The sequence below is a fragment of the Callorhinus ursinus genome, unplaced genomic scaffold (assembly GCF_003265705.2).
Source record: "Callorhinus ursinus isolate GAN/ISIS: 27379988/994484 unplaced genomic scaffold, GSC_fseal_2.0 scaffold3, whole genome shotgun sequence".
Lineage (NCBI taxonomy): Eukaryota > Metazoa > Chordata > Mammalia > Carnivora > Otariidae > Callorhinus > Callorhinus ursinus.
Genome location: NW_027397065.1, coordinates 29,708,434 through 29,729,064, shown reverse-complemented (window position 1 = coordinate 29,729,064; position 20,631 = coordinate 29,708,434).

Genomic DNA, 20,631 nt, shown 5'->3' with positions numbered 1-20,631 from the left:
TGATGGTGGTGGTAATGGTGGTGATGGTGGTGGTGGTGATGGTGGTGATGGTGGTGATGATGGTGATGGTGGTGGTGATGGTGGTGGTGGTGGTGGTGATGGTGGTGGTGGTGATGATGGTGGTGATGGTGGTGGTGATGGTAGTGGTGGTGGTGATGGTGGTGGTGGTGGTGGTGAGGATGACAGTGTGTTGATCATGATGGCGGTGATGATAAGAGCAGAGGGGGATGAGTAGAAATTCTGGGGATGGGGCAGTTAAGAAAGGCAGTCCAGAGAAGTCCTTTCAGTCTCGTCTTTCTCAGGGGATGAATAAAGGATCCTCAAGCACACAAGGTGGGAAAGGGCAGTCCTAGCAGAGAACAGCATGTGTGTCTGTGTGGAGGCATGGTGTGGCTGCAATGACTAGCCGGGAAAAGACACCTCACTCAATCGTGGCATCCTTTTGCTGCACAGAGGGAGGATCAGGCTTTAAATTGAGACCTTTCAGGTTGTACAACATTCACTGAGTCTCCCACCAAGAAACAGATTTCCAGGATATTTGCTCCCACATAGCTCGAAGCTCACCTTCTGTCCTCCTCTTGGACTGGGAAGTTGGACCAACCTCCAGCAAATATTTATGTTGAAATATTTGGAGACTGCACAAGACTTGCAGATATTTTCATCATTTTTTTTCACGGTTTACACAGCGTGCCACCTGCCTCTATCTCCTGAAAAGGAAAAAAGATTTTTAAAGAAAATGTGTTGCAAAGGCAAGTCACATAGGGTTTTTATCTGACAATGGCTTGCTGCTGAGATAATGGAAAGGGAGCCCATGCTGAACTGGGAGAATGCATTCTAGGTGTGCTAAAAGCGCTTCAGGTACTCGGCCTGCTTGGCAACATCCTGAGCACTTCCACATTCATTATCTTCTATAAGCCTCTCAAAAATCCAGCTGAGGGGGCTGTGGTGGTCGTATTACAAACAGGGAAATAGAGGCTGAGACAGGTGAGGGGACCTACTCCAGGGCACGAAGCAGGATGTGGCAAAGAGGCAGACTCGTCTCTGAAACTAAGGGAAAGGAAGCTTTGCAAAATTCTGACTCTAAAGTGAGTTAAATGATTTTTTGAGGTTTTAATAAATTCTTCCATGGCAAGTTTACAACAGCTCCTATCCCTGTACATGGAAGGAAGACCGCAACTGACCCGTTCTCTTGTTCCACCCGAGGTAGGTGCGGGCCGGCCGTCTGTAGGCGCCCCTCAAGTATGCTTTCTTATTCCTTAACTCTATCTTCTGAACCCTGTCTGCTGGCTGGATGATGTCAAGGAAGCCCTGGGGCCACAGGATGGCAGAGACACGAGATGGGCACAGCCTACGGCCCTACCTGGAAGAGAATGACTTACCCTGAACTTTTATTAATATATATTTTTATTAATATATACAGATAGATATTTTTATTTTTATTTTATATTAAACTCTTGAGGTTCTGCATTTGCTCTGTTACTGCAGCATAACATAACCTATCCTCACTAATACATTGCCTGTTGTCCAACATTTCCACTCTTTTCCTTAGGGAAACTCTTTACAACAGGAGAATCCAGACCCTCATTGTTTTCCAGACCCAAGCACATTTGCTATGCCTGGCTTCATCTGGGTGTTAGTAGAGGGCTTGTCCCACCCAGGCTTTGAGCGGGAGAACAGAGAGGCACCTACAGTCCAGTTTCTGCATCTTCCATGACTACCATAGGGTTCTCCCTGAATGTCCCAGGGAGAGTACACCTAACAGGTTTCTTCGGGACCAAACACAGTCTACTTTCACATGAGGAAAGCATACTTCTCCAATGAGTATGTGATTCTGAGCCTCCTTCTTGAAAAGGAGCAACTCTGGCATCATTACTTAGAAGCACCTGGAGAAGGCAAGAGGAAATATAAACAAGCTCTCTCAGGAATAAATTATAATTCTCTCACCTTATAGACGGAGATAAAAGGCCCAGAGAGGGGAGGAGACTTGAGTAAAGGCCACATAGCTATGACCCTTAGGGAGCAGGAGTAGAATCGAGATCCTAATGCTTCCAACCCACTTCCCTTTATTCTACATCCCACCGGGAAAGACCCCAGGGTAGAAGTACACGGCCCCTTCTCACCCTGGTATGACAAGACAGCCAACCCACATTTATTTTCCTGTTGAGAGTGCTGCAAATAGCATGACCTTTGGAGTCACATAAGGAGAGGTTTCAAATCAAAGCCTGGTTCTGAAAATTATAAGCTGTGTGACCTTGAATAGGCCACCTCCCCTTTCTGAGTCTCATTTTCCTCATCTGAGAATGAAGATAATTCCAGCCCAGCTGGATTCGATAATACCTGAAAGGTGCCTGATGCATAGTAGGAGCTCAAAAGATGGGACTTCTTCCACTCTTTCACTATACGCAAGGCCCTATGCTAAGGATTATGGGCAACTGCAAAGAAAGAGCTCTTCTCAAGGCATGGGGACAATGTCATTGGCCATATTGGCAGCAAGCATTAAGAGGCAGAGTAGCATTGTGGACCCCCCGGAGTCACATTGCCTGGTTGCAAAGCTTGGTTGTAACTTTGGGCATGCTACTTAGACATTCAGTGCCTCTGTTTCCTCATCTGTCAAAGGGGGATGACAGTGGCACCTACTTTATAAGGTCGTCGGGAAGACTAAAAGAGTTAACATGTTTAAATTACTTAGCACAATGCCTGGCATAGAACAAGCCCTTCGACAATGTTAATTTTATTAGCATCTATTGCATGCTTACTCTGTGTCAGGCATTGTCTCTTTTAATCCTGGGAAGTGACACTGTCCCTGCTTTGCACACGAAGAGACTCTAAATCATTGCCCCAAACCATACACCCAGAAGGAATCACAGGCTGGCCTTGAACCTAGGTCTGCAAAGCCTGTGATCTTGGTCATTCTGTGAAGTTGTTTTTCTTCAGCTAGTGACCGAGGCTGGATACACTAGGATACATGCAAATGCATCAAACATGCTCCCCAGACACTGTCATGGTGGGGTCCAGAGGCCAAGAAACGTTATGGAGATGGGAAAGTGGGAATATTGAGTGCCTCGGGGGTGGAGATCAGAGGTGGCGGGTCATGAGGACCCTGGAGGCCTTGCTGCGAGTTTGCACTTCAGTCTGAAGGCAATGGAAAGACCGGGAAGCTTTCTAAGGAGAACAGACCTGGACAAATAGTGTGTGTGGGACTTTAAAGAAAAGCAGAGAAAGTCAATTATCATACGGTTTCACTTATCTGTGGAACATAAAGAAGAGCATGGAGGACATTAGGAGAAGGAAGGGAAAAATGAAGGGAGGGGAATCGGAGGGGAAGACGAACCATGAGAGACGATGGACTCTGAGAAACAAACTGAGGGTTCTGGAGGGGAGGAGGGTAGGGGGATGGGTTAGCCTGGTGATGGGTATTAAGGAGGGCACGTTCTGCGTGGAGCACTGGGTGTTATGCACAAACAGTGAATCATGGAACACTACATCAAGAGCTAATGATGTCATGTATGGTCATTAAGATAACATAATAAAATTAAATTTTTAAAAAAAGAAAGAAAAAGAAAAGAGCAGCTGTCTCATTAGCAGACTGGACAGAGTATTTGGATTCGAAGCAAGGAAGAAGGGCCTGGGAGCCAACGGTAGGTGGGGATCAGAGTTGAAAAACTCTTGTCAGGACTGAAAGTGAGGGCCAAAGCAGTTTCGCAGAGATTAAAGTGAATGCCAGGCTGGGCGTGGGGCAGGCTGCTGCTGTTCTTTTTTTTTTTTTTTAAGATTTTATTTATTTGTCAGAGAGAGTGTGAGAGAACACAAGCAGGGGGAGAGGCAGAGGGAGAGGGAGAAGCAGGCTTCCCGCTGAGCAGGGAGCCCGATGCGGGACTTGATCCCACGGCCCTGGGATCATGGCCTGAGCTGAAGGCAGCTGCTTAACCGACTGAGCCACCCAGGCGCCCAAGGCTGCTGCTGTTCTGATCTCCACCACTGCAATCTCTATCCCCACATGCATCTCTGATGGAGCACCTCAGAGAGGGAGCCTGAAATCCTCTGAAGCCACAAAGAAGGGAAGAGAAGTAAGAGAAACACATGGGAATTAAATTTCTAACAAAAATTTTTATCTTATGTGCTAAAGTCCTCTGAGGTAAGGAGAAAATAAAAATCTGGTCATTGGGCCTGTTTATCTTTATAAATGTCTCTATGAAAATTGAGGTTCTTACCTGCATTAGGTTGATCCAGTCCCAGAAAGAGGTTTCAATGGGCACTATTAATGGGTTGGCTACATTAGTGGCATGTCAGGAGTCAGACCCCCATGTGACAGCCCAGGTGCCTGGGAGGTTCCATGGCTGCCTTCTATTTGTGTCTTGCATTGGTGAGGGAAGGACCACAGAGCTCCAAACCAGGGCTCTGGCTGGACTGGGAAGGTGTTTGCCCGCAGTAAGCAAAGCCAGAGAGCCAAAGAGAAACCAGCATCATGGTATGGGAGGACAGCAGATTGTGGACCCAGAGATGTGGAAACAAGCAACAGATAAAAGCAGAGGGATCGCCACCAATGGACCAGTGGGCATCAACCACCAGGTCAGAACCAGGAAGGTTGAGCAGAGATAATAAAGCACAGAGTGAAGTGGACTAGGTCAGAGATTCAAAATGGGTGCCACGGGTTGTGTGCACCAGGCGCCCGTCTTCAAGGGGTGTCTCAAATCAAATGGCTACATCAGCCAGTGGATACTGTGCGAAAAGCCACTCCCAAACTCAGTGGCTTAAAACAAAGATTTACTTTGTTTCAAGTGCCTGTGGGTGAGCTGGAGATCAGCTTATATAGGCTAGACTTGGTTGTGATGACTCTGTTCCAACTGTCTTTCATCTTCTTGGGACCAATAGGCACATTCTTCTCATGGAAGTGGCAGAGATATGAGAACATAGCCCAGGGTGCAAATGCACTTCGAAATCCCCATTGTGTCACTGCTACTAACAATCCATTGGCAAGAGTAAATATGACATGGCCAAGCCCAATGTCACAGGGGTAAAGAAGAACTTTCCCCTTGTGTGGGAAACTTGATAGTCACATGGCAGAGGGTGTGGACACTGGGAGGGTAAGGAATCGAGGCCAGTCTACCACAGTGGTCTTGGCTAGGACCCACAGGTCTAGATATCTGGTAGACTTCTCAGAAAAGGACAAGCAAGATACACATATCACATAACTTAGCTACCTGGCCCACACCCTTTATATCTATCGATCTATCTAGTTTACTTTTCTTTTGGTTTGTTTGCCTTTTTCCCAATCTACCTTAGTTATTTCACTCAGCCCTGAGTAAATTCTTATTTCCTTGGAATCTGACTAAAAGCCTCTGCTAAAGTTCCATTTTGTGCTGTTTTCATGTCATTGATAACGTATCTGCACCTACATGGAGTCTACTAGGGAATGAAGGAAGCCAGCACCCAGAAAAGCATTTCATCTCAGAGCATCCCAATCATCGCTCCTGACTCCGGCAAATGCTGCTCTCACCGGATCCTCAGACAGGAGCCTCTCATCCACCTGTGTGCTCATTCACTCATGCACCTGTTCAGAGATCATTCTCCTAGCACCTTCTCTTTTACAGGCAGTGTTCGAGAGGTGGGAGAATCTAGTGTGCAGATCTGAAACAGGGAGACCGAAAATAAACAAAAATAAATACATACGCAATGATCTCAGATTCTGATAAACATTATGAATTTTAAGAAATTGGAAAACTATGATAGAGAGCATGCATCCATAGAAGGGCAAAGGCAGGCTGGGGTCAAGGCCAGGCCCTGCAAGTAACATCTGAGTTGAGGCCCAAGGAAGGTGAAAGGAGCCTGCTGTGAGCCGAGTGCTTTAGAAGAATATTCCAGGCAAAGCACTAGTGAGGGGCAGACTGTTCTGAGGCCTAGATGGGGCCACACTGGGGCAGGGAGTCCAGATCTTCTATACGCAACGGGATGCTTTTAGAAGGTATCACCTGGGCTGCTTACTTCCCAGGCCTCTCTCCTTGGCTTGCAAGTGGCTGCCTCATCCCTGCATCCTGGCACAGTCTTTCCTCCATGTGTGCCTGTCCCCAGTGTCTCTTCCCCTGCTTATAAGGACACCAGTCACGTGGGATTATGGCCCTACCCTTAGAATTCATTAAGCTTTAACAATCTCTTTCAAGACCCCATCTCTAAATACAGTCACCTTGGGTGCTAGGGCTTCAACATATACCTTTGGGGGTGGGGGACACAGTTCGGTCCACAAGAGGTAAGGAGACCACATCCCTAATCTTCTGGCTGCCCTCAGTTTCTTTGCTTACAGAAGGAAGTGGATGAGATCTTTGACTTCCAGCTTTTTAACACAGACCCGTTTTATAAGAGAGAGAGAATTCAGTCACTGATATAAAAGGAAAACCAGGAGAGTGAATGTCGAAGAATTCAAGGGGAAGAGAACTTCCAGGAGAGGGGGGGCCCACGGGGTGCAATGCCCCCAAGCCCACCTTGGGTTGCTTCTGGGGAAGCAGAGTTGGCATAGGGTGGAAGCATGACATCACTGACTGAGTTGAGCCGATGACCAAGCGTTGAGCCTCCTCAGCTTCTAGGAATGTTTCCCAGGGAGTGGCGGGGGGCCCCTGGTGGTGGGGAGCTGATTTTCAGTGGTGTGCTCAGAGGGCTGGGGGCGGGAGGGGCAGGGGCGGTCAATGCAGCTTGGCTAGGTTTACATCTTGGCCTCAAGTCTCATTTCAAATGCAGCCTCTACCTCCACCCAGGGCAGGAACCTTGAAGACTTAGGAGAAGGGAACCAGGGGCAAAGGGAAGGCTCTTTTTGCCTCTCTCCGCTTCAACAGCATGAAGACAGATTTCAGAGATGGGGGTAGGGAATCTGAAGAGCTAAGACTCTTCACCGTATTTTCTTCTCCTGTTGCTTTGGATGGCTGGCGAGGCAGAAACGGTTCAGCGACTGCTTAGATTTGTGCCTCTCTCCCACGGTTCAGTTGTTGCTGGAAAGTGACTGCCCAGGCATTGCCTACGTTTCTGGTCCACTTGAATCTGGGAAGGACCATGCAATTCGTTCTGACCAGAGTGAAATGTAAGCGGAAGTGAAGTATGTCATGTTGGAGTCAAGGTGGCCACGTGTCTGCTGCGCTCTCACCATGAACTCTCTTTCCCTTCAATGGTGGGCCCTGGATCCCAAGTGTTGAGAGGGTGGTTTCACCACCAGAAAGAAGGGAAATGCCTATTCAGAAACACCTGCTTTGGACTTTGCACGAACAAGGATTTTTAATACATTAAGTACAAATACACTTTTATTATGCATAGCCCCTGAGGTCTGCTTTGGACTTTGCACGAACAAGGATTTTTAATACATTAAGTACAAATACACTTTTATTATGCATAGCCCCTGAGGTCTGGGGATTGTCTGTCCCGGCCGCTAGTATTAGGGTGAGATGCAGACAAACATAATAAGCAATGCTGGTTTTCCAGTTTCTATAAGGGTGTAGGTTTCCTTAAATATAAGTTTATTTAAATAAGAAAATGAGTATATTTAGAGAACGATGCTAAGTAAACAGTAATAGTGCAAGCATACATGCATGAGACAAATCATGGTTCTTAGGAGGCCAAGCTTGGAAGCACTGGTCCGTGGCAGGCATGAATGATCTCATGTCAACTCGGAGGCAATGGGGCAGAATGAAGGAGAAGAGACATTCTAGAAGGAAAGAGTAGTAAATAGTGTGAAATGCCACAAAACGTTCCCAGTTCTGTAGGAGAAATTGCTGACAACATAAGATCAGGGAGGTGCATCAGCAGCAGGGGCAGAGGTGATTCTGGGGTGAAGCAGTGTAACCCAAGAGCCTACAGAAGTCACAGAGCAACTGTCCGTAAGGTGGATGGGAACCGCACAACCATTCCGTTGGGCTCACACAGTGCTGTGGTCTCTCTCTCTCTCTTTTTTTTTAATAAGTAGCCATTACATACTAATCAGGAGATGTTTGCCTAAAACTCAGAATTCCTGGTTTCTCTTGAAAAATCCAAAGACCTGGCCACACTGGGCCAGGATTCCCTGCTGCCAGGCTTTAGCTGGGGCTGAGGACAGGCGCCCCACCAAGCGGGGGACCTATCTCTGCAGTCCTGCCACTCCTTAGTGTCTCCCTGACCCAGCGCTCATGTCACGGTGACAATTCATCACTTGCACTGACGCCGTGCCTTTGGAAGGGGACTATTTCTCTGTGCCCACACCTCTACCACAAGAGACAAACAAACCGTTGAAGACAAAAAGAGCCATGTCTTTCGAGAAAAACTGGAGAACGTTTTCCTGGCGGAAGTTAAAAATATTCTTATGAGTTTCATATGCAAATAAGGTGAGCCTCTATGGAAAGACTACAACTGAAGACGCCATCAAAAAAAAAAATGGTTAAAACTATCTAGTATACGGAAAAGATGAGTGCTGAAAAGTTTAATGAACTGAAAAGGAAGCAAAATTGCTGCCAGGTTTGTTTTTGAGGGCCAAAGAGGCAGTAATGTCGTGAAAGTAAATTGATACCTTTGACCCCCACCACTCATTTGGGGGACTTGCCCAGCCCATAGACACCTGAGTTTGTGACCCTTGGTCATTAACAAGCACGGTAGATCTTTGGCAGCTCTAGGGAAATGGAGCTCAACCAGAGACTAGGGCGGGGCTGAGGGATGCCCTGTGCTTGTGCTCTTGCCATGCCCTCCCCTCACGGGCCCCCTTTCCTCTCTTCTCACCCCTAGTGCCCTCTGTGACTCCCAAAGGAATCAGAAAGCCCCCGGTCATTTCTCCCCCAGGGCTGCTTTGTGCTGCTGCTGACCCTCAGAAGGGGAAAAGCCATCGCCTGCCCAGTGTAAGTGGTCAGCTCAGCAGCATAGCAGCAGGCTGCCCTCAGGGACCATGTATCCAAACGCAAAACGGCACATCCCTCTGGGATGCTCCCTCCAGCTGACAGGGGAGATCCAGGGAAAATAGGCTTATAAGAGAGGAAGGAATTTTAAATTAGAAAAGGATATTAAAAGGGGAAAGGTAGGAGGAAAGTCGAAGAAGAAATGGATGTGGCTGAGCTCTATAGTCTAATCATGACACCAAGTGCCAAAATAGACCAAGAATCCGTAAATATGTCTAATATAAATCCTAAAACATGATTTATCCAATATAGAAAATGGATGAATGGGAAGATCAGTGGTTTTATGTTTTTAGAGATTTATTTATTTGAGAGAGAGAGTGGGGAGGGGCAGAGGGAGAGGGAGAGAGAGAATCTCAAGCAGACTCCATCTATCTCATGACCCCGAGATCATGACCTGAGCCGAAATCAAGAGTCGGACGCTTAACCGACTGCGCCACCCAGGCAGCCCGATCAGTGGTTTTAGAATCAAGGCAGAACCAAGGTCACATCCTTGTGCCACTGTCCCTGTTCCCCTGACCTCTTGCAAGGGCTCCCTGTCCAAGTCTCAGTTTTCTCTCCTGTAAAATGGAAGTAAAATTCTTTACCTTATGGGAGGTTGGGAGTCATGATGAGATCCCACGCACGGAGCCCCGGTACGGTGCCTGGGACATAGCAGCCCCTCAGGAAAAGTTGTTTCTCCCTTGCCTCAGTTTTCATTGAAACCATTGATCCCGATATTGTCCTTCCGGACCGCTACACCTGGGCTTGGAATTCTTCAGGCTGCACCGGGATAACAGCAAGATGTAGGGCGGCCGCACTGACATGAGAAACTTTGAACCTGTACTAAAGAGCTGTATGCATTGCCTTCCATGGATATTACAGATTTTTGCAGAGTATGGTGGACGTATCAAAGCATCTGGAGTTTGACTGACCTGAACTTGCAGTTCTTAGAAGCCCAGGGTTCTATAAAACACTAAGAAAACTACCTTTCCCTGGGCATCAGCTATTAGCCTGACATTTGCAAAGCATTTTGTTGACATGATCTCATTTAGTTCTCTGAGCCACCCCGTGCAGTGGGCATTATTATTCCTATTCTACAGATGACTATGGAGGCTTCTAAAGGCGAAGTGACTTGCTCAAAGTCACAGAGCTACTACACTGGGCTGCAGGGTCCAGCTCTTACCCACTACAGCAACTGCCTCCTGAAGCTCACCCCGCAAGGGGTTTACTTCTCTCCTGGACTTCTGTCCTCCACCCCACCTTGCTCCTTCTCGGCAGGGACCCCGTCCCCAGAGAGTCTCATGTGTGTCACTGCAATCCCCTCTGAAGTGTTCTCTGCCACCCTCCTTGATGATGCTCCCTATCTCGAGACGCCCCCCCCCGCCCCCGCTGATGAGTTTATCAGGGAACTCTGAAGCCTGGCACGGGACCTGGGCCATGAGGAGTGCCCAGTGCACCTGAGTGCCCTTCTCTTGTGAACCTCCTACCCCAGAGTGGGGATATCATCACAAAAAGTATGCTTTGGACAAAAGACTTGAATAGACCTTCTCCAAAGAGGATATACAAATGGCCAATAAGCACATGAAAAAGTGCTCAATATCGCTAATCGTTAGGGAAATGCAAATCAAGGAGACACCACCTCACGCACATTCTGGTAGCTGTTATCAAAAAAAAATAATAATAATACATATTGGCAAAGATGTGGAGAAACTGGAACCGTGTACATTACATGTAAACTGGTGCAACTTCTGTGGAACTGCTATGGCAGGTTCCACAAAAAGTTAAAAATAGAATTATTATATGATCCACTTCCGGAATTGCTATTAAGCAATTCCACTTCCGGGGATGTACCCAAAAGAATTGAAAGCGGCCAAAGAGATAGCTGCACATCTATTGGCAACAACATTGTTCACAAGAGCTAAAAAACGGAAGTAACCCAAGCATCTATGGACAAATGAATGGATGAGCAAAACATGGCACGTACATACTGCATATATATGGATTTTGTTCAGCCTTCAAAAGGAAGGACATTCTGACACCTGCTACATGGATGAACCTGGAGGATATGATGCTGACTGAAATAAGCAGGTTACAAAAAGACCAGTATTGTATGATTCGGCTTCTCTGAGGTTCCTTGAGCAGTCAGAAACATAGAGACAGAAAGAGGAAAGGAAGTTATCAGGGGCTGGGGGGGGCGCTGTTTAACTGGGGACAAAGTTTCAATTTGGGAAGATTAAGAGTTCTGGAGATGGATGGTGGGGGTGGTTGCACAGTAACGTGAATAGACTTAATGCCCCTGAACTGGACACTTAAAAATGGCTAAGATGGTAAACTTTATGTCATGTGTATTTTACCACAATAAAAAAAAATAGGGAAAAAAAGAAGTATGCCTTTGAGACCTGCAAGCCTTTACTATCTGTTCTCTTTTGAGAGATATAAGCCTTAGCTTATTTAGCATACCATTTGGGCAATTAAAGGTTACATTTAATCTGTCTCGTTGGCAAAGTCTTGTATCCCCTGAAGCCTGAGGAGGGAAAAATGCCATGGTATGATTGTTTCATTATGTAACACTTCACACAACACCCGGGAGGAAATGGCTCCAGGAGAAAGATAAAAATACATTCTGAGATGTAAAAAAAAAAAAGAAAGAAAGAAAGAAAGAAAGAAAGAAAGACAAACCCAACTCCTGCTGTCTCGTTTTTCTCCATTACTTCAAATCCAGACGGGCAAAAGTGAGTAATTAAAAAAAAATCTGGTGTTATTTAAAGTAAACTTGAATAACAACCAAGAAGTACCAACATTAATAGCATGGCATACAAGTTGACGTGTTGGATTCTGTCACCCAAGTGCCTAATATCCCAAATGACTTCCTCACATAGTCTAGACTGTGTTTAGGCGTGTGAAGGTTGTTTTTAGTTTCTTCTCTCTTTTTTTGTGCCAGAAAGATTAAAAACCAGCTTGGCTCATCGACTGTCTTTCACCTTCCTTCTCCACTGTGCAAAGAGCCTTAGATGACGTACAAAGTCGGGCAAAAGCTGATTTAGGGAAATGAGAGAGGGTCAGGTATTTATGCACATGGACGCTCACAGGTAGGTAGGGAGCTATGTGTGTATGAGACATAAACAGATACAGGTAGACACAGAGAGATATAGGCACATTATGCCATTAGGATGAGCCTCAAAACCTGGATCACTGTCTATCATATTGGCTGCCAGGTAAATAACACACAAAATGGCAGTACTTTGGAGAGTCCTCTCTCAACATTCCCTGGTTTGGCTTTTACTTTGCTTTCTCTATAATAATCTCTCATCATAGATTTAACAGTGGTTATGTCCACATATCAAAATGACTGGGGAGGACCCACTTTTAGAGAATGTACTCCCGGAAGACACTGATTATCCTTGCTTGTGATGTGTGTGCGCGTGTGTGTGCATGCACGTGTGCATGCACGCGCACGTACATCTACTAAACACGATTTACTGTAATAGATCCAAAAGTGTTCAGGAATGAATAAAACACAATTCCACCTTGCAGAGGTTAACAACCAGGTGGAATAGAAGACAGGCACATGAACAAGTCATTAGATTTCAGGAGTTGCTAACCCAGCTCCCAGACGGACTGCACAGGTTGGTGTGTGCCTGAATGAAACTGGGATGACCTGCAAATCAGAATGCATGCTCCCCAAGACGAACCATGAGAGACAATGGACTCTGAAAAACAAACTGAGGGTTCTAGAGGGGAGGAGGGCGGGGGGATGGGTTAGCCTGGTGATGGGTATTAAAGAGGGCACGTTCTGCGTGGAGCACTGGGTGTTATGCACAAACAATGAATCATGGAACACTACATCAAAAACTAAGGATGTATGGTGATTAACATAACAATAAAAAATTAAAAAAAATAAAATACGGTAGTGATAAGCAGTCCAAGGTTACCCTACTAAGAACTTGGAACAATCTAAAAAAAAAAAAAAATGCATGCTCCCCATCTGAGAGGAGAATAGGCTCTACCAGATTGTTGCCAAGCAGTAAAACAGCCCAGGATGGCTGGATCTTCTGATTTCTAAAGAGCAACCCAAATGTAATTTTGCGTCTATTAAATTCCCTAATCCTGACATTTTTCCAAATAATTCCACCTTTAAAAAAAATTTAGTGTGCAGGCCAAATGTAATACAAACAAGGACCAGGCTCAGCCACCACATCCAATAATAATCTCTGAGATCTTAAAATACGAAGAGTGGTAAAGGAGGAGGAAAAACTGGCATACAAATCCCACAAGCCGAGAGAGGGGTTGGGGGGAGGAGAACCTCACAGTGTAGATGATATCTGAGCTGGAACTGGAAAGTTGAGTTTGTCAAGCAGAAAAGTTGAAGGAACAGCATCTCTGGCACTAAGAGCAGCATGCACCAAAGTGCAGTGAGGTGAAAGAGAAGGGCACTCATGTTTGAGGAAAAAGCAATACTCACGTGACCTAGGCAGAGAGTACGTGGGTTTGCTGGACCTAAGGCTGAAATGGTTTGTGGAAGCCAGATTGTGATGAGTCTTGATGCCAGGGCAAAAGCGTCATTTTTAGGGAAGTGGGGAGACATCCTGGATTTGTAATTAAAAGGGGATAATATCACCAGCATTCATTTAAGAACCGTCACTGAAGGGCCTTCTGAAGATGGGAAGGAGGTAGAGACACTGAAGGAAGTGTTAGTGGGAGATGATGAGGGTTAAGTGGCGTTGAAAAGGAAGAAATGTGTTGAGAGAAATTTGGGAAGTAGAAATGATGGGACTTTTTATTAGTTAGAACAAGTTAGATTTTGCTGCAGTGACAAACAATCCTCCAAACCCTAGTAGCTTAAAAAAACCCAAAGATTTTTTAGGGGATTTTTAGGGGATTCTGTTCTGCATCATACTCATTTAGAGAGCCAGGCTGATAGCATTTCTACTATGTGACATACGGCCAATCACAGAGGCAGGAATATGGTGAAATGCACACTGGTTTTTAAATGTTTCTACCTAGAAAAGACACAGATCACTTTTACTTACTTTCATTTAGCTCGGCAAGTGACATGGTAGCCATGACCAACTCAAGGGGATAGGAAAGCATGATCCTATCTTGTGCCCTAAAGGTGGAAAACCAGAAGTGTTGGTATACAGCCCTAATGACTTACAGATTTTATGACTGATTGGATATGAAATCAAGAAGAGCAAGGAGGAAATTTCCATTTCTGGCCACGACAGAGTAACTGAGACTGGGTTTGACTTCCTGCCACTAACAAACATAAAATTGTAGAAAACACATGAAGTGACTGTTTTTAGGCATTAGACAATACTCAGCACAAGATTGTGATCCTTGGAAAAAGGAAAACATACAAGAAAAGCCCATATTTGCCTTGGCTTTTTGCCTAGGATCACTCTCTGGGCCTCCACGCATGGTGGTGGAAACAGAAGAGCAAAGCAATCTCCCTGAACTGAATTGGTAGAGATCAGAGTTCAGTGCTACTAAGTGACCCAAGCTTGCAGGCCAGGGTACCAGAGGAGAGGAAGACGGGCAGAGGAAAGGCCCCAAAAGTCTGCATGGGGGTTCCTCTGGGCAAGGACTGGACTCCACATGCATAGGCAAAAGTCCACATGGCTTATCAAAAAGTGGCTTGACTTCTGGCCCAGTCAGAGTGGAAAGACCTCATGAGCACCCCACACATTTGGTGGAGACCCTCAAAAGGAAAGTGGCTTAGAAGTACAGACGGGGTCTTAAAGGAAGGACCACATCCTAGGACTATGGACAAAGTCAGAGAATAAAATCAACCTTGATAGAATCAGGCATCTGCAAGTATTTCAACTACATGCCAAAGCAAACCCCACATCCTTTAAAAAGGAGTAATACAACGCAGACTCCCTATTACATATCAACCACAATGTCCAGAAAACAGTAAGAATTTCTTAGATAGGTGAAGAAGAAGGAACCTGGACTCAATATCATGAAAAAACATTAGTCAATAGAAACAGACACCGAGATGGCCCAGGTGTTGGAATTAGCATACACGGGTGAGAGTAAAGAGACTGAAAACTTGATGAGCACAGTTTCAGGGACCTATAGGGCAGTATCAAATGGTCTGACAAAGGAGTAATTGGAGACCCAGAGGACAGGAAGAAGAGACAGTAGGCAGAAAAAACATTGCAAGAAGATTCCCAACTTACCAATGCCCAAACATGGTGAAAACATGAACCTACGGATCCCAAAGTCCCAATAAACCTGAGGCAGTACAACAACAGGTAAAAGCACCCCTAGGCGCATCCTATCAAACTGATGAAGGCAAAAGATAAAGGAAAAATTGTAAAAAATCATCCAGAGGAGAAAAGACACGTTACAAATAGGGGAACAGCAAATGAATGATGGTGGACATCCACCGGAAGCCACAGAAGACAGAAGACAACTGGATAGCATCTTAACATGCCAAAAGAAAACCTCAGTTAACCCAGAATACTATACCCAATTAAAATACCTTTCAAAATGAAGATGAGATAAAGACATTTTTAGATAAACTCTAAGGGCTTCCACATAATGATTTTATTTGCCTCCATATTTGAGATCAGTCAATGACAGACCTTCTCCTGTCTGACTGGGTTTTAAGGAGAAATATGCCAATGAGAAATAACCACAGAATCCTACATATGGCTTTGGGAGAGAGGAGTTAAGTAAGAAACTTGTTCTGTCCTGATGGACAGAAGAAGGGGGTGATTGGGAGGGCCATGAAGACCCCCAGCCCTGAGCCCAGCTGAGGCTATTCTTTGGGGTGACCATCTTGATGGAAATAGTTCCCCAAACCTAACTTTATTCCCTTTTTTTATAAAAGGAGGGGTGGCATGAAGTGGGTGGGGAGAGAGACCCTGCAGTGGAGCCTCCCTGAGGCTCCCTGAGATGAAATGTGCCTGGATCCATGATCTTGTGGGCAGGTACTCTAGGCAGGTTTGTTAGGGGATAAAATGAGCCGGGTGTGCATGTGTGTGGGTGTGGGGCGGGGGATGCTGCCATGACAGGGACTGTCCCCTTTCAACCATTCTAGTTCTTCCTTCTCTGTCTTCAACCCAGTAAATGGGCTTTTTATCATGTGTAAGGCACCAAAGCCCTGAGAGCTCCATACAAGGGGTCATATGCAAAGAGATCAGACCTTGTGTAAATTCTCGGAGCCTTTCTGCAAGCCTAGGGAGAGATGTCTGGGGCAGGAGGGTGGTGACCGGGATGCCGCACATGGGATATCTCTGGGTTTTTCCTGTTTGCAGTACGGGACTGGGACAGATGTGTCTGTTTGTTGAAGGCGGGTCCCATCTGCCCTAGCAATTGCTGCCACTAGCACAAATGTCCAGATACCTAGAAAAATGTCAGGGCAGAGAAGGGCAGGGAGAAGGTGTATATTCTCAGGAAGGGCCACCACAGCTGTGGCGGGGGGCAAGGGGGTGCTCCACCTGAACACAAATTAAGGACAGGTTGGGGACAGCTGCAAATGTTCCACAGGTCCTAGACATTTATACATCTGGTTTTTTTGCAGTGAGAGTCAGAGAAATCCTTCATTTAAAAGATGTCACCACGTGGATATCATACCCAAGGAACACTTCTAAATTTGTCTCCACTGATAGGCTCTACCTATTCAAACCTGAGCCCTCTCACAGGCACCTTGTCCTCTGACTTCATCCGCATCCAATCAGAGTTTTTGATTGACCTGAGTCAACTGCTTATCATAAAGCCATTGTTGATAGATTCTCCCTAAATTGCTATGACTCCACCCAGAAACAAATTGAGGCAGCCTGTGTGAACTCACTGTGGGTGTACAAACAGTCCCCACTGGGATAGTCTCAAACACTGAAGATAGTTCTAGGACCTTGAGCCACCCCACCGAGGACCCCAGATTTCATACTAGTGATTGGGGCCATTAATCAGAGTACTTAATATGCTACAGATTATATTACTGCACGTGTTGGAATGATTTCCTCCCTACCTTTGAGTGACAAATTAACCAACCCAAGTTTCGTTTCCAAGTAGCTCAACAGAATTGGCCGATTCTTCTGTCCCCACTTTGGGAGGCTCCAACAGAGCAGACGTGATGTGCTCAGGTGTGTGAGCATGGGGACAGACAATTGCTTAAAAAAACCATGCGGTTAAAGTCAGAAAGTCTGTTAATTAAATAACAATTATAACCAAGAAATGAGAATTAATTAGATAGAGAAAAACCCTAGTGTCGGCATAAATAGCTTTAAACTGCAAAATAATCTTACTCCCAATTTAATTGCTTGTGTAATTAGAGTTAATTGCAGAGTAGAGGTTTGGTTAACATAATAAAATGTTCTTTTAAAAAAATAGTGATTAGGTAGTTAGCCAGAGGATTTAGAAGAGTTCAGATTCCAGGGGCTGGAGGAAGGCCATGTTGCAGTGATTGGGGATCTGACAGCAGACAGTCCTTGTGGTCTGGAGGCCAGAAACTCCGGTGGCAGAGGCAAAGCCAACACTGTGAACCACCCTCCACATCGCCTCTTCTTTGCCTGCTTCTTCCTCTGGCTAAATGAGCCATCCCGGTGATGGCTACTTTGTCATTGTTTTGTTTGGTCAGTATCTCCATTCATTAGGAATCTTTCTACTGTAGCATTTTGCTGGCTGTTTCCAGGATATTGGAAGCCCGCAACAGAACTATGTAGAGACATCAAGCGTATGACGTTACATGAAGAGCTAATGAGCTGAAAGAGGAAGCTAAGAATTCTCCACCATCGAGGTCCAGGCCGAGGGCTGGCAGCCGGCAGGTAGGAATGGAAGGCCTTCAGTATCCACCGAGTCAGCCAGCTAACTGTGGGAGCAACATATCCACATCTCCCCACCTTCCCCTTACCCAGTCCCCAGTTGGGGCGTTTGGGATGTCAGTCTATGTCTTGAAGCCAGAGAGCAGCTGGAATACACCTGTAGTGAAGCACTTTGGGTTCGTTACACGAGAAGCGAGGGAGAATGTATAGCCTAAGGACACCTGGGCATCTTAGTAGAAGAATATTAGAAATGACTGATTAAAAGGTTTAGGCTTATGATAGGAGATTTTGGGGGGAGAATTTAAGGAAGCAAGGCTTTGCCCTGAATTGGACACTGCGAGGAGGTGGTGTCATTCTATGATTGGTCATCTCAATCAATCTTCTCTGCCGGGAGGGCAGAGCAGAGCAAGGCAGGAGTTATCATTGGTAAAGAAGTGACCGCCATTATCGGCAAGGAGATGGGGGTGTTTGGGGTTTGGTGGTTTGGACAATGCTCTTGTATTTCAGACATGATTACTGAGGGGTCTTGTTTTTGTTTTGATAGCCATCCTGGGAGCAGAGTGGTCTTGTCTGATGCTGATGTTCTGAAAGACTGTTTTTACGTTGAAAAGAACGCCAAACCCCAGCTGTGAGTGTCAGGCCAGGTCCTGGATGCCTTGCCCAAATCCCCTTTGGACCCTAACAGGGGTGGCCAGATACTGCAAGTATTGCACAAAACATACTTAACACTAAAAAAAATTAAAAAAATAAAAAAAATTGTTCGTTGTTTACTAAAAACTCAATTTTAACTGGGTGTCCTGAATATTCACTTGTTATATCTGGCAACCTCAGCGCTAATGGTTTAGGATGCCTACTCTGCTCAAGGAGGAGGTGGCACAGTCCCAAAGCACCTTTGCATGGTCCTGTTGTTATGTCTGAAAGAACCATAGTTAAATAATAATGTGCAAAGCACTTTAAAACAGATTTTCAGGGGCACCTGGGTGGCTCAGTAGGTTAAGCGTCTGTCTCTTGGTTTCGGCTTAGGTCGTGATCTCAGGGTCGTGAGGCTGAGCCCGGCATCTGGTTCTGTGCTCAGTGGGGAGTCTGCCTGAGATTCTCTCCCTCCCTCTCCCTCTGCCTCTCCTAAATTAATAAATAAATCTTTAAATAATAATAAAACAGATTTTCAACCTTTCCAAAATTGAGGACTTTTTTAAAAATTATATTTATAAATATTGTAGGTTCTCACTTGATAGCTGTTTTGATTGGGGAAAAATATAATGAAAAAAATTTTGTGTATTTTGGGAAGTTTTTCATGGTAGGATATTATCCTGAAATGCTAACAATGTGTAACGGAGGCCTTTTCCCCGGCTCAAGAGGGATGGTAAGGTATAGCTCAAAGTAAGTCACTTCTTGATTCTTGAGAGAAGAGACTGGAATTTCAAAAGCCTGGGACTTGGCTTGTAAAACAGTGACCCTAAGAATACTCAGTGTCACGTCCCCATGAACTTGATTGTCCTCATTCTGAAAATGCAGTCAGTAATAACTGAAATTGTTGTCTGTTGGTTTGTTTTTCCTGCAAAGAAACAATTTGTTCATCCCTGGGTCTCGAGAGTGACCACCTAAGACGGAATGGAAACTTGCCCCATGTCATCTTGGAAATGTGGGTCTGAATTTGTTCTTCTTCAGACCACTTGATCCATGAACAAAAATGGATGGGTTTGACACGGGCACTGGTTTGACCTTCTGGGCTAATGACTGATGAGGTCTTTCTTGTAAGGCCCCAGTTTCAGGGCCTGCTTGCTGGCAAGCTCAGAGCGGCAGAGCCCAGGGTCAGGGGCCATTCACGGGGGCCCACTGCACAAGTGCAAGCATTGCTTCTCTACGAGTGGATTAAATATATTGTCTGAAAAATCCCCTTTACTCCTGCCAATGCTGTACATGGTATGGCATGAGTCACCCTCAGCATGAGAGGCAGTGTGGCATAGTGACAAGGAGCATGGGTGCCAGGGTATGACAGACTTGTATCCACCCTTTCTGTGCTGTTTACTGGATGGAGACCTTTAGCCTCAGTTTTTGCATCTGGAAAATGGGAACAATAGCAGTCCCTCCGTCCCAGGGTAAAATTTTGAGTCAACTCATAATGTTGATGTGAATGAAGCAGGAAATTGGATGAGATTTTCCTGCCACCCTGGGCTTCAGTGGAGACCTAAATGTAGGGAACCATAGAGTAGATGCCAGGACCCTGGCATCCTCAAGCCAGGTGCTTGACCCCTTGCAGGACTTGTTAACATATCACAACATGTAGCTCATCACTTATCTCTAGAGTATAAAAAAAAAGAGCTGGGAAGCTGAAGAAGCCTGTACACAGACTTCTCTAGAAGGAAAGGTCACAATGCTGTGCCACCCCCCCAACTCTGTGCCACCATGGTGCCTCATCTCAAGCCCAGTAGCGGGCAGGTGAGGGGACAATTTCACCAGCTTGTTGTTTTGTGTTCCTTTGATTTTCAGGGCTGTAAGGACCTGTTTTAACCCTAGCCTGGAAAGTCTCAAAGTGGGGAAGTAGCCAACCCCCCAAGAGGGTGAGATAGAGGGCCTTGTGGGGAGTGAACCGCACCCTCGGTATGGGGAAAATGGGAGAATTCCACACAGGCCAGATGGGGGCCCACATGGAGGGGAGTCGGATGAAAAGTCTGGGGTTCTGATATTACCCTGGACCAGACTTTTTAAAACGTGGATAAAGAGACTGTTAATTAGCAGAGAGTGACAGGAAAGTCATGGATCCCACCAGACATTCATCCAGAGGCAGAGGAGAGCCACTCAAAAGTGTGTGGGTAGCAGTGGAGGGAAGCAGTCAAGATGCCTTGTGCTTGTACCCTGTGGAGACAGCTTGTACAATAATCCAGCCAACACGGCACCAGAGAGGAGAATGAGGTCATGTGCTTAGCACAGTTCCAGGCACACAGTAAATGCTTAATAAAGATTGTCATCATCACCATCACCAT